The sequence below is a fragment of the Anabrus simplex genome, chromosome 4 (genome assembly GCF_040414725.1).
Source record: "Anabrus simplex isolate iqAnaSimp1 chromosome 4, ASM4041472v1, whole genome shotgun sequence".
Lineage (NCBI taxonomy): Eukaryota > Metazoa > Arthropoda > Insecta > Orthoptera > Tettigoniidae > Anabrus > Anabrus simplex.
Window position 1 is genome coordinate 47,588,737 of NC_090268.1, and position 13,792 is coordinate 47,602,528.

A 13,792-nucleotide genomic window follows, 5' to 3' on the forward strand; every position below is an offset into this window, starting at 1 on the left:
ATAGTGGTCCTCCTTCCCGGTTGTATCCCCCCGACTCAAATTCTCACGCTCCAGGACACTGCCCTGAGGTGGTAGAGGTGGGACCCCTCGCTGAATCCGAGGGAGAATCAAGCCTGGAGGGTAAACAGATGAAAGAACAATATTTATGAACAAATTATAAGTAATTAACTTACACAAGTCAGCTCTCTTAGTTCCGTTTCCTGATACGGGGTCGAGGATGAGATGTGATGAACCAATATGGCATGTTTTAGGGCCAGATGCCCTCTCTGTCGCCAATTGCAGTTGATGTAATGGAGATTAAATGAATGATTGTGAATTAAATTGGATAAGGATGTGGAAGGAATCAGCTGCGGTCTATGAATAGGAACTACAAACCGAATCCTCTCGACCATTATTCTTGGCTTTCTAAAGCGGAGTCGCTATCTCACCGTCAGATAGCTCCTCAACTGTAATCACGTAGGCTGAGTGGACCCCGAACCAGCCCTCAGATCCAGGTAAAAATCCCTGGTCTGGCCGGGTATCGATCTCGGAGCCTCCGGGTAAGGGGCAGGCACGCTACTCCTACACCGCGGGGCCGGCTATGAATAGGAACTGCCCCGGATTTTATGCCTGTAACTGAAAATTGAAATCTCGGAAAACCCTTTTCGGAACAGCCGACAATGGGGTTGGAAAACACTGGCTTCCCGATTGAAGAGCTCAGGTAATGAAATACAGTGTTTGTTTGTCCAACCCTTGTCCCGTTTCTCTACAGGGTCAGGTATGAGGTGAGATGAATCTGTCGTGACTGTTATTTACGACCGGATGCCCTTCCTGATGTTAATCTCATCAGAGAAGTTAATGAGATGAAATGAATGACGTGATATATGATAGTAGGGAGAGGGTGAAACCCAGTGCCGGCACATAGCCTACTCCTGTCGAATAGCACCAAGGGGTCTGCTCAAGGCTTAACGTCTCAATCCGACGGATGAATCATCATCAACAGCGTCATATGCCCTCACTCCATATAAGCACTGCGGAGAAGTTTGGAATTTAATCCAGGCTTTTGGCACGCAATCTAGTGATTAGAAATTATATACCACCACCTCCCCTACCCTGCCGGCCAACAATTTTTTTTTCGACCAACGGGACTCGAACCGGCTAACCTCGGTGTCCGACCGTTTTAGACTCCAGCGCCTTTACGATCATGGCCACAAGGCGGGCTAGATAATGAAATAGTGTATTATACAAAAAATGTTCTTCTTTCTTCCTTAATCCGTTTACCTTCCAGGGTTGGTTTGGTTGTGTCCTGATTGCGAACAACTAAATATACCCTGTCCAGCTTGCGAACAAGAGATTAGTGTAGACGTGAGATACGTAAAACAGATACAATTTTCAAAACAGTCTCGTATGCCATTTTTGTTCTAGTAATATTAACATTAACTGGTACACTGGGATGTTTTAGACAACCTAACCATATTTTTTAAAATATGTTTCTTATTGAAAATGTTTAATAATTTAGTTCGAGGTAATCTTACCATTTAGAAGATTATCTTTTTTATTGTATAATATAACAAGAGCGGTAGTTGTTTATGGTGGATCAGTGAGAGTTGTATTATTAAGGGGTTATTATTATTTCTTTATTGCTAGTGGCTTTACGTTGCACCGACACAGATAGATCTTATGGCGACGATGGGATAGGAAAGGCCTAGGAGTTGCAAGGAAGCGGCGTGGCCTTAATTGAGGTACAGCCCCAGCATTTGTCTGGTGTGAAAATGGAAAACCACGGAAAACCATCTTCACGGCTGCCGACAGTGGGATTCGAATCCACTATCTCCCGGATGCAAAAACACAGTCGCGCGCCCCTAACTGCACGGCCAGCTCGCCCATTATTATTATTATTATTATTATTATTATTATTATTATTATTATTATTATTATGCCAATGAAATAAGTGAGTGGTTGCATCGACAAGGCATTAGCCTTTAGAATATTAGAATATTCTTCTTTCTTTCTTAATCTGTTTACCCTCCAGGGTTGGCTTTTCTCTCGGACTCAGCGAGGGATCCCACCTCTACCACCTCAAGGGCAGTGTCCTGGAGCTTCAGACTCTGGGTCGGGGGGTAAAACAGGGGAGGATGACCAGTACCTCGCCCAGGCGGCCTCACCTGATATGCTGAACAGGGACCTTGCGGGGGGATGGGAAGATTAGAAGGGATAGACAAGGAAGTGGAAAGGAAGCGGCCGTGGCCTTAAGTTATGTACCATCCCGGCATTTGCCTGGAGGAGATTTGGGAAACCATAGAAAATCACTTCCAGTATGGCTGAGGTGGTAATCGAAACCCTCTCTACTCAGTTGATCTCCCGAGGCTGTTTGGACCCGTTCCATCCTAGTACCACTTTTCAGATTTCGTGGCAGAGCCTAGAATCGAACCCGGGCATCCGGGGCTGGCAGCTAATCATGGTAACCACTATACAACAGATGCGGACCATAAAATGTTCATTTACATATTTGTGTCGTTTTATTGTCATAAAATAACCTATTCTGCGTATGCGGTGTCATAAAAACGGTCTTCTTTTCTTTGAAATAACAATCACTACCATAGTTAAAATCAATATACCTCGCAATCTGTCCACAAGGGTGCTGTGCTATAAGACATTGAGTTAATTCATCTGTTCTTGAGTCGCCTGTGCTCCGCTCTCTTGCGTGACTCATCTGCTGTTCTTTATAGTTTCACGCCCTCGATTTTATCGTCGACCCAACGATGATCTCGATTCATTCAAGTTCAGTCAGTATTACCATACAATCGATTGGTGTTCTGGATCGCTCCATAAGGTCCGGTAGAAGAGCTGCGTCCTTGGAGCAACACCGAACACAGGTACTATACTGTACTCGTACCGTTACGTGCACTTCTTCCGCAATCCGAGGACAGAAACCAGCTTGGGAGGCGAGGGGACGATATGGGCTGACCGGCTAGATGCTGCTGTTAAGCGAGACATGCTGGTCTAGCAATTTCTAACCCTGCTTCGAGAATGTTAAGTTGATGTTGACTTATATGTAGGCAATGTATATAAAGGGCAGAAGAGCGATCCATATTTGTAATCGTGACAAATTCCTCAAACAAATTTACTACCAGGCGAGTTGGCCGTACGGTTAGGGGCGCGCAGCTGTGAGCTTGCATCCGGAAGATAGTGGGTTCGAACTCAACTGAAGATGTTTTTCCGTGGTTTCCCATTTTTACACTAGGCAAATGCTGGGGCTGTACCTTAATTAAGGCCACGGCCGCTTCCTTCCCACACCAAACCCTTTTCGTCGTCGCCATAAGACCTATTTGAGTCGGTGCGACGTAAAGCAAATTCTAAGAAAAGAAAAAAATACTCGCCTGCATCATTCATGTCGCTAGCGGAATGGAATACAGTAAATCAGGGGCATACGCAGAGGTGGGGGTTTAAAACTTGTGATTAACTGTGGCAACCATGTAAATGAAGGAGGTGTTTCTTTTTTTTTGCTGTTTTTTACGAGCCCTTGCTGCCAAGATGCAGTGTTTACAGTGGACTATGTCTTCTGGTATGGGCTAGAGCAATTTGTTACTTTCATTGAACTGTGTTTTTTTTCTTTTTTCTAGTTGCTTTACGTCGCACCGACACAGATAGGTCTTATGGCGACGATAGGGCAGGGAAGGGCTAGGAGTTGGAAGGAGGCGGCCGTGGCCTTAATTAAGGTACAGCCCCAGCATCTGCCTGGTGTGAAAATGGGAAACCACGGAAAACCATTTTCAGGGCTGGCGTCATTGAACTGTCTCAGTATCATCCTTGGCTTCGACAATATGAAAGTGACCAAGGTACGAGGGATGCTAGTAATTCTTCTTCTTAATCTTTTTACCTCCCAGGGTTGATTTTTGCCTCGGACTCGGCGAGGGATCACACCTCTACCGCCTCAAGGGCAGTGTCCTGGAGCGTGAGACTCTGGGTAGGGGGATACAACTGGGGAGGAGGACAAGTACATCGCCCAGGTGACCTCGCCTGCTATGCTGAACAGGGGCCTTGTGAGGGGATGGGAAGATTGGAAGGGATAGACAAGGAAGATGGAAGGAAGCGGCCGTGGCCATAAGTTAGGAGCCACCCCGGCATTTGCCTGGAGGAGAAGTGGGATCACACTTCCCGAATGGATGAGGAGGGAATCGAAACCCCCTCTACTCAGTTGACCTCCCGAGGTTGAGTGGACCCCATTCCAGCTCTCGTACCACTTTTCAAATTTCGTGGCAGAGCCAGGAATCACACTAATCACACTAACCACTGAGGCGGACAACGCTAGTAGTATCATTCCTTATGCAGCCAGTCTCTGTTATGAATGGTGTGAAAATACCGCTCATAGGGTCGGCTGGTACATGCATTTCAATGGACTTGGCAGACTGATAGGCAATAGCAACTTCTGGCTCGTGAGGAAAGCAACGGGAAACTACCGCTGTCCCCATTTCCTAAGTATGCCTCTTCAGTGACGCCTAGGCTGTCTATGATAGCTTTTGGTGGAGCTGTAGAGGATCAAACCAGCCTTCGGGCTGAATACCCAACATACACAAGTTGCTTTACGACGAATCGACAATGAAGATTTTAGGTGGCTCATTGTTTTGCTCTTAACTTGAACTACGTATTTGCGAACAATGTGTTGATGCTTTCATCATATAAGTTTTTCTTCTAAAAGTAATCGTCCTGAACCAATGGACATCATTTCCGCACATTTTGCGACAGAGATATTTTCCCAACAATACATCGAGTACCGAAACTGGGTTACGTAGCGCGATCATATCTACGAAACGATACTGTAATATTTGTCCCAAATGGAACATAATACTGTAATTGCTTTTATACAAATTAAGTCTAAAATCTGCGGTAAATTACGAAATAGTACGGAATATTTTACTTGCAGAGAATAATATGGATACATACTTTACTACCTTACAACTATTTTTTCTGTTACGTCGCAACGCTTCCGTATGTGTTTTGTTTGTCTAACACTTTCGTGTGTTATGTCTTTGCTCTCTGAAGTTGTTTGAATTAATTAGGTGTCGTTTTCTTAATGTTGCTCATTCGTTTTGTGTCCTAACTCATTCATTAGATGATATATTTATTGGTCCAGGGATCATGCTATTTTGCTGTTTGAACTATCCATGCTAGTCATATGGACAAAGATAATGACAATTCACAGACATAGCATTCCCATTCGTCGGTGCTAGCCCTGGACCTCAAGAAAGAAACAAAAGACGGCGCGAGCAGCGGAATACAACATAAGGGAGTCCTGTCTATAGCCCGTAAGTACGGTACGTACACATATTTCTCTAGATATTTATCTAGTAACGACGGTATTTCTTAATTTACCGCAGAGTTTTCACTTTATTTGTGTAAAAGCAATGATTATGTTCCATTTCGAACAAATATTAGTGACATTTCGTAGATATGTTTGCGCTATATAACCCTGAAACTGTTTGCTGTCTTACTAGTAACCACTGCCACGCCAGAACGCCCTTTCTCATCTCTGAAATACTTAAAAGATTATTTGCAGAATATGACTGCACAGGAAATATTGATTGTGCTAGCTCTTTTGTATATACTCAAAGAAAAACATATCACCGTACAAAATACATGGTGTATCCTTCATGATGTTACAAACATTCAGTGATGATGGAGGACAGCAGATGCATCAATTTGATGTAAGGAACCATATTCTGGAAACGATCGAGTCAAAAGTTAAGCAACATTCTACTCATTTAACTCCGTGTACCTGCACAAGTTTCACAAGCTGCTCCATTTACAACAATGTCTCATACACAAGGCTTTTCACATGGCCCCACAAGAAGAAATCAAGTGGGGTGGAACGAAATTCCGACACCCCGGCGTCTGTTAAGAACGGACGGACGTTAAACAACTTGGATTATTAATAACTAAAGCCCGGATTTTTATGCAGTAACAGGTTAGATTGCAAACTAATTTGGTAAGTAGGAAGTGTCGGCCACCCGCTCTTCCATAATGTAGCAAGAGTAACATCAATTATAGGGGTTTTGATGGGCCGTACCCCTAATGTTTATGCAAACCCCATTGCATAATCGTTGTGAAGGTAGACTATACTTGCTATTCGCTTCAGTAAGTTTGCATTCTAACCTATTAATACATAAAAATAACTCTTGACTCGAACGTTTCCGGACTACGGTTCCTTATCTCAAATTGATCCATTTGCCGTCCTCCATCTCTAAACATTTGTAACATCATCACGGATACACCCTGTACAATCCAAAGTCTGGCCAAAAGAAAACATGACCTCACCCCAAGGCAGGTTCGATCCTGGCTCAGTCCGGTGGTATTTGAAGGTACGCAAATACGTCAGCCGTGTCGGTAGATTTACTGGCACGAGAAAGAACTCCTCGGGAATAAATTCCGTCACCTCGGCATCTCCGAAAACTAAAAGTAGTTAGTTGGACGTAAAGCAAATATTATTATTATTATTATTATTATTATTATTATTATTATTATTATTATTATTATTATTATTATTTAAAACCCACGAGACGTCTGCTATTGTAATCTTAATTAAATAATTGTGTTATTCTGAAAGTGTTAATTTCGTGTTTTTAATATCACAATATGCACCCAACATTATTTTATAGAAATCCTTAAATGTTAATATTTAATATTCCACCCACCCAGCCCCTCCTCTCCCGAATTCTGCGCACGCCCTGAGTAAAACCTTATTTATCCGGACCCCATTAGTCCGGACTTCGCTTAATCCGGACAGCCGTTTAAAATAGAGTACATAAATGCAATTACAACTTCCGATCAATGATTTTCAGTTTCACGTCTGCTGTCAATAATATAAATTAGTGAACTTTGATTAACTCGTGGAAGCTACTACTGCTAAACACGTTTTCATTCTCCCCTAGAAGGGGGAGGCGGGCCTCTTAGACGGTAACGCCGTGCTGTGCAGGAGAATGGAAAACCACGGAAAACCATTCTCAGGACAGCCGACGGTTCGGGCCAGCCGTGAGGTCCAGCCCTGTCCCGTCTCCCGAATGCAGAGGCGTAGAGCCACGGTACAGCCGTGGCCACCCCTCCTGTTTGGTTGACCGGTCGGAGTGCAGAGCTGTCGGACCACGGACCAGCCGTGGCTACTTGTGGACCGAGACCCACTCTGCATCCACCGACCTCGTGGAAAAACCTGTTCCTGTGGTGGTTGTTGGTATGATGCGTTCTTGAATGTAAACGGGGATGTAATAACATGAACACCCAGCAGCCGAGCTAGATAAATTAACCAGACGCGGCTAAATTCCCCACCCAGCAGGGAATTGAACCTAGGGCCCTCTGAACCGAAGATCACTGAATTTCATGTGGGTATTTCTAGCCGAGTACAGCCCTTGTGAGGCAGACCCTCCGATGAGGGTGGGCGGTATCTGCTATGTGTAGGTAACTGCGTGTTACTGTGGTGGAGGATAGAGTTATGTGTGGTGTGTATGAATTGCAGGGATGTTGGGGGCAGCACACACACCCAGACCCCGGGCCTTTGGAATTAACCAATTAAGGTTAAAATACCCGACCCAGCCGGGAATCGAACCCGGCATCCTCTGGACTGAAGGCCAGTACGCTGACCATTCAACCGACGAGTATCACTGATCAACTAAATAATCGGACTAAGGAAACGAAGCCGATATTGTATAAAATGAAAATAGTTATTAATCAAAAGCATCTATGTGGTTATGAAATCCGTATGTCTGAGGATAACAAATGTGGCAACACTGACTCGTATATGGTAAAGTCTTCCTACAAGCTGCTCGCCATGGCGCAAGCAATTTCTTCCGTTGACCTTCATATCACACCTCGCCGACCGCATCGTCATATCCAGCGAGTCGTGACACGTCCGGTCAAATCCTGTCTTCATCGTGACCAGTTTGAGAGCTATGCGTCTATTTAACGGCTATTTAAGGATGAGGATAACCGGACTTGAAGAAAGCGATGGACAAAAATGGAGACCGGAAATAGTGAGAACCTCCCACATCATTATCTGAAGAGCGCAAAACTAACTTATAACGTCTCCTTCAGTGGATTTTCTGAAAACGAAAAGATATTCTTTATTTTTAAAGGAGATTCCAAATACCAATGTTCATGTCCTTAAACAGTTAAGACCGACCTCGATAGCTGCAGTCGCTTAAGTGCGACCAGTATCCAGTATTCGGGAGATAGTAGGTTCGAACCCCACTGTCGGCAACCCTGAAAATGGTTTTCCGTGGTTTCCCATTTTCACACCAGGCAAATGCTGGAGCTGTACCTTAATTAAGGCCACGGCCGCTTCCTTACCACTCCCAGCCCTTCCCTGTCCCATCGTCGCCATAAGACCTATCTGTGTCGGTGCGACGTAAAGCCCCTAGCAAAAAATAAATAAATAAATAAATAAATAAATAAATAAATAAATAAATAAATAAATAAATAAATAAACAGTTAAGCTTTTGAGATATAGATATTCTCATTTTAAAAATTCACCTCCCTCCATTTCACCCCCTTAGTGACGGAATATCCAAAAATCTTTCCTTAGTGAGCACCTGTACTGTAACATACATACATACATACATACATACATACATACATACATACATACATACATACATACATACATACATACATACATACATACATTATCATTATAGACTGTTATGCCTTTCAGCGTTCAGTCTGCAAGCCTCTGTGAATTTACTAAACGTCGCCACAATTCTCTATTTGCAACTAATGCTGTGGCCTCATTTAGTTCTATGTAATATAAAATATAATCCCAAAATTTGAGTTCTTTCTGTCCAGTAGTTTTCGCTCGCCGATTATGAATCACTCAGTCAGTCAGTCAGTCAGTCAGTCAGTCATGCATGACATGCTATCATATATATATATTCAGCTTCCGTGGCTCAGGCGGCAGCGCGTCGGCCTCTCACTGCTCGATTCCGTGGTTCAAATCCCGGTCACTCCATGTGAGATTTGTGCTGGACAAAGCGGAGGCGGGACAGGGTTTTCTCCGGGTACTCCGGTTTTTCCTGTCATATTTCATTCCAGCAACACTCTGCAATTTCATTTCATCTGACAGTCATTAATTGTTGCCCCAGAGGAGTGCGACAGGCTTCGGCAGCCGGCACAATTCCTGAACAAAGACAAGTGAGCAATTGCCAGAAGTAATTAGCTCGTTGTTGGGATGGGTTCACGATTATTTCTGTCTTTACCTGGGCGACCGGGCTGCCGAGTACAGCAGGTGGGGTAAAAGGTGCAGTGAGGTCTATGACCTTCACTCTATACAAAGGACATTCCACTTTTATGAACTGTAGATGTGATACCGAGAAGCTGTTTTGTGAACACTAGTTCGCATTCGGTAAGTCGAAGATGATTTTGTACAGTTACAGCTGTCGTCAAACCGACGAAATATTACCGAAATATGACGTTTCTACGAAAATAACAATATGGCCTTATGACAAAAGATAGCCAAAATATGCATTTATATGACAAATAAAAATCACTTAATTGTGACGATAATCACCCGATTTGCACCTAAATCCAACCAGGCAAGAAAATACAAACAAAGAGAAAAAAAATATGACTTTTCCTAAACATCCGAGCCCTAATTATCATCATCATCATCATTATCTAAGGCATTGCGAGAAATGAACGTTACTAATTCCAACTTGTTTTCTTAAGAGTTATTCCTCAATGTGTATTACAGATAAAAAGTATCAATAATTTATTTTACGCCCATCACGTATCCTTGTTTAAAGATGCTTGTGAATACATCTCGCATTTATGTGCATGGCATACTGAAGCTTATCTCTTTAAGTTATCATAAAATACGCCATGCAGAGGATATGGCATGTAATATTAGCTCATAATATTTCTTTATGACGCCAACTCTGCTTGACTGGCACACACATGGGATTCTACCGGGTATTGTTTCTACGGTTATTGGTCAAGGGTTACTTCGGATCACTGACAACAAATCTCATGTCCGACAAACGTAAGATTCTGGGTTTTATAGCTCCAATATACCTCAATAAATAAAGCTGTAACACTAAACCAACGTCTTCAACAACGGATTTATGCTTGATAAATAACGATTGCTGTCCACCTCTGCGGTGCAGTGGTTAGTGTGATTTGCTGCCGCCCCCAGAGGCACGGGTTCGATTCTCGGCTCTGCCACAAAAAGTGGTACGAGGGCTGGAACGGGGTCCACTCAGCCTCGGGAGGTCAACTGAGCAGAGGTGGGTTCGATTCCCATCTCAGCCACCCTGGAAGTGGTTTTCCGTGGTTTCCCACTTCTCCTCAAGGCAAATGCCGGGATGGTACCTAACTTAAGGCAACGGCCGGTTCTTTCCCTATTCCTTGTCTCTCTTCCAATCTTCTCATCCCCCCACAAGGCTCCCGTTCAGCATAGCAGGTGAGGCCGCCTGGGCAGGGTACTGGTCATCCTCCCCAGTTGTATCCCCCGACCCAGAGTCTTAAGCTCCAGCACACTGCCCTTGAGGCAGTAGACGTGGGATACCTCGCTCAGTCCGAGGGAAAAACCGTCCCTGGAGGATAAACAGAAGAAGAAGAAGAAAATTCTGCAGCTCTCGTTTATTTAAATCTTGTCAGCTCAGTGTCTCCCGGTTCTTGTATTTCCTTTTGAGTTTATGGACAAACATTGTACAGTTTTCACCCCTCCCTTCACACATTTACTTCTGAAAGCTATTGTTGTCTTTTTTTTTATCCACTTGAGCATGTTCTGAAGTTGAAGAAAGCGAGTCACAGTATTAGCAATTATAATGTGTTCTGAATATTAAGCATTATTTACTCGTAAAGGTTTAAATCTCCACACAGGTCGCCTTCGAGTAGGTGGAGGTTTCTACACCCAATATAGACTCTGATTAGCGTGAGAGTAGACCTCCAGAACGTAGCCGAGTCCAACAGGTGAATAAGAGTTCCACTAACATCATGTAACAGGTGTTTCGAGAGGAACAGGTGTTGCGGTTTGTAGTTAGAAGCTGCTCTGTATAAATGCGGATAACAAACGAGTACGGTAACGTAAGGAGCGCTTAGGATGTCACCTTCGCGAATAAAACTACAGACCACTTTGCTACGCTTTGTTCTTTCTTAACCAGGATAAATATACTAGTATTATAAACACTTAACTGTGTGGATTTTTTAATCTTGAAAACATTTCGTAGTAGACAAAGTAGTGGTTGCCATACTACGAAAGACGTAGAATTGGATAGCTCTATCAAACTAAAAACAAGACAAAAAAATCGAAAGTCACTTCTGGACTAAATGCAGTTCTGGAAAAACCCTAAACTAGCTTGTTTTTTACTCTTTCCCTTTTTATATTCAAATCCTAGCCAAAATAACTTATTTATATTATTTTTTCTGTAATGTGTTCCCTTGTTCAATACTCTCAGGCGTTTATTCGTTTTTTGAAAAATGTCCACACCGAATGTAGTTATAAGGGCTTAAGTGAAACAATGCACTGACTCGCATCAGCGCTCGTATGGTACTTAAGTGAAACAATGCACTGACTCGCATTAGCGCTCGTAGTGGTGCTTAAGTGAAACAATGCACTGACTCGCATTAGCGCTCGTAGTGGTGCTTAAGTGAAACAATGCACTGACTCGCATTAGCGCTCGTAGTAGTACTTAAGTGAAACAATGCACTGACTCCCATTAGCGCTCGTAGTAGTACTTAAGTGAAACAATGCACTGACTCGCATTAGCGCTCGTAGTAGTACTTAAGTGAAACAATGCACTGACTCGCATTAGCGCTCGTAGTGGTGCTTAAGTGAAACAATGCACTGACTCGCATTAGCGCTCGTAGTGGTAATTAAGTGAAACAATGCACTGACTCGCATTAGCGCTCGTAGTAGTACTTAAGTGAAACAATGCACTGACTCGCATTAGCGCTCGTAGTAGTACTTAAGTGAAACAATGCACAGACTCGCATTAGCGCTCGTGGTAGTACTTAAGTGAAACAATGCACTGACTCGCATTAGCGCTCGTAGTGGTACTTAAGTGAAACAATGCACTGACTCGCATCAGCGCTCGTAGTGGTACTTAAGTGAAACAATGCACTGACTCGCATTAGCGCTCGTAGTGGTACTTAAGTGAAACAATGCACTGACTCGCATTAGCGCTCGTATTGGTACTTAAGTGAAACAATGCACTGACTCGCATTAGCGCTCGTAGTGGTACTTAAGTGAAACAATGCACTGACTCGCATCAGCGCTCGTAGTGGTACTTAAGTGAAACAATGCACTGACTCGCATTAGCGCTCGTATTGGTACTTAAGTGAAACAATGCACTGACTCGCATTAGCGCTCGTAGTGGTACTTAAGTGAAACAATGCACTGACTCGCATCAGCGCTCGTAGTGGTACTTAAGTGAAACAATGCACTGACTCGCATTAGCGCTCGTAGTGGTACTTAAGTGAAACAATGCACTGACTCGCATTAGCGCTCGTAGTGGTACTTAAGTGAAACAATGCACTGACTCGCATTAGCGCTCGTAGTGGTACTTAAGTGAAACAATGCACTGACTCGCATCAGCGCTCGTAGTGGTACTTAAGTGAAACAATGCACTGACTCGCATCAGCGCTCGTAGTGGCACTTAAGTGAAACAATGCACTGACTCGCATTAGCGCTCGTAGTAGTACTTAAGTGAAACAATGCACTGACTCGCATAAGCGCTCGTAGTTGTACGTAAGTGAAACAATGCAATGACTCGCATTAGCGCTCGTAGTAGTACTTAAGAGAAACAATGCACTGACACGCATTAGCGCTCGTAGTGGTACTTAAGTGAAACAATGCACTGACTCGCATTAGCGCTCTTAGTGGTGCTTAAGTGAAACAATGCAATGACTCGCATCAGCGCTCGTAGTAGTACTTAAGTGAAACAATGCACTGACTCGCATTAGCGCTCGTAGTAGTACTTAAGTGAAACAATGCACTGACTCCCATTAGCGCTCGTAGTAGTACTTAAGTGAAACAATGCACTCACTCGCGTTACGGCTCGTAGTAGTACTTAAGCGAAACAATGCACTCACTCGCGTTAGGGCTCGTAGTAGTACTTAACTGAAACAATGCACTGACTCGCAATAGCGCTCGAAGTAGTACTTAACTGAAACAATGCACTGACTCTCATTAGCGCTCGTAGTAGTACTTAAGTGAAACAATGCACTCACTCGCGTTAGGGCTCGTAGTAGAACTTAACTGAAACAATGCACTGACTCTCATTAGCGCTCGTAGTAGTACTTAAGTGAAACAATGCACTCACTCGCGTTAGGGCTCGTAGTAGAACATAACTGAAACAATGCACTGACTCTCATTAGCGCTCGTAGTAGTACTTAAGTGAAACAATGCACTCACTCGCGTTAGGGCTCGTAGTAGAACTTAACTGAAACAATGCACTGACTCGCATTAGCGCTCGTAGTAGTACTTAAGTGAAACAATGCACTCACTCGCGTTAGGGCTCGTAGTAGTACTTAACTGAAACAATGCACTGACTCTCATTAGCGCTCGTAGTAGTACTTAAGTGAAACAATGCACTCACTCGCGTTACGCCTCGTAGTAATACTTAACTGAAACAATGCACTGACTCGCGTTAGCGCTCGTAGTAGTACTTAAGTGAAACAATGCACTGACTCGCATTAGCGCTCGTAGTAGTACTTAAGTGAAACAATGTACTGACTCACATTAGCGCTCGTAGTAGTACTTAAGTAGCGCTCGAAGTAGTACTTAACTGAAACAATGCACTGACTCGCATTAGCGCTCGTAGTAGTA